Source organism: Bombina bombina, chromosome 7, assembly GCF_027579735.1.
Source record: "Bombina bombina isolate aBomBom1 chromosome 7, aBomBom1.pri, whole genome shotgun sequence".
Taxonomy (NCBI): Eukaryota; Metazoa; Chordata; class Amphibia; order Anura; family Bombinatoridae; genus Bombina; species Bombina bombina.
Genome location: NC_069505.1, coordinates 603,599,928 through 603,601,872, shown reverse-complemented (window position 1 = coordinate 603,601,872; position 1,945 = coordinate 603,599,928).

Below are 1,945 nucleotides of genomic sequence, written 5' to 3'. Positions count from 1 at the left end.
ACTACTAGTTTCTTGTTTAGCCTCACCAAGCCATACGTGTAGCCCCATAATACACAGTACTACTAGTTTCTTGTTTAGCCTCACCAAGCCATACATGTAACCCCATAATACACAGTACTACTAGTTTCTTGTTTAGCCTCACCAAGCCATACATGTAGCCCCATAATACACAGTACTACTAGTTTCTTGTTTAGCCTCACCAAGCCATACATGTAACCCCATAATACACAGTACTACTAGTTTCTTGTTTAGCCTCACCAAGCCATACATGTAACCCCATAATACACAGTACTACTAGTTTCTTGTTTAGCCTCACCAAGCCATACATGTAACCCCATAATACACAGTACTACTAGTTTCTTGTTTAGCCTCACCAAGCCATACATGTAGCCCCATAATACACAGTACTACTAGTTTCTTGTTTAGCCTCACCAAGCCATACGTGTAGCCCCATAATACACAGTACTACTAGTTTCTTGTTTAGCCTCACCAAGCCATACATGTAACCCCATAATAGACAGTACTACTAGTTTCTTGTTTAGCCTCACCAAGCCATACATGTAACCCCATAATACACAGTACTACTAGCTTCTTGTTTAGCCTCACCAAGCCATACATGTAACCCCATAATACACAGTACTACTAGCTTCTTGTTTAGCCTCACCAAGCCATACATGTAGCCCCATAATACACAGTACTACTAGTTTCTTGTTTAGCCTCACCAAGCCATACATGTAACCCCATAATACACAGTACTACTAGTTTCTTGTTTAGCCTCACCAAGCCATACATGTAACCCCATAATACAGACTACTACTAGTTTCTTGTTTAGCCTCACCAAGCCATACATGTAGCCCCATAATACACAGTACTACTAGTTTCTTGTTTAGCCTCACCAAGCCATACGTGTAGCCCCATAATACACAGTACTACTAGTTTCTTGTTTAGCCTCACCAAGCCATACATGTAACCCCATAATAGACAGTACTACTAGTTTCTTGTTTAGCCTCACCAAGCCATACATGTAACCCCATAATACACAGTACTACTAGCTTCTTGTTTAGCCTCACCAAGCCATACATGTAACCCCATAATACACAGTACTACTAGCTTCTTGTTTAGCCTCACCAAGCCATACATGTAGCCCCATAATACACAGTACTACTAGTTTCTTGTTTAGCCTCACCAAGCCATACATGTAACCCCATAATACACAGTACTACTAGTTTCTTGTTTAGCCTCACCAAGCCATACATGTAACCCCATAATACAGACTACTACTAGTTTCTTGTTTAGCCTCACCAAGCCATACATGTAGCCCCATAATACACAGTACTACTAGTTTCTTGTTTAGCCTCACCAAGCCATACATGTAGCCCCATAATACACAGTACTACTAGTTTCTTGTTTAGCCTCACCAAGCCATACATGTAACCCCATAATACACACTACTACTAGTTTCTTGTTTAGCCTCACCAAGCCATACGTGTAGCCCCATAATACACAGTACTACTAGTTTCTTGTTTAGCCTCACCAAGCCATACGTGTAGCCCCATAATACACAGTACTACTAGTTTCTTGTTTAGCCTCACCAAGACATACATGTAACCCCATAATACACACTACTACTAGTTTCTTGTTTAGCCTCACCAAGCCATACGTGTAGCCCCATAATACACAGTACTACTAGTTTCTTGTTTAGCCTCACCAAGCCATACATGTAACCCCATAATACACACTACTACTAGTTTCTTGTTTAGCCTCACCAAGCCATACATGTAGCCCCATAATACACACTACTACTAGTTTCTTGTTTAGCCTCACCAAGCCATACATGTAGCCCCATAATACACACTACTACTAGTTTCTTGTTTAGCCTCACCAAGCCATACATGTAACCCCATAATACACAGTACTACTAGTTTCTTGTTTAGCCTCACCAAGC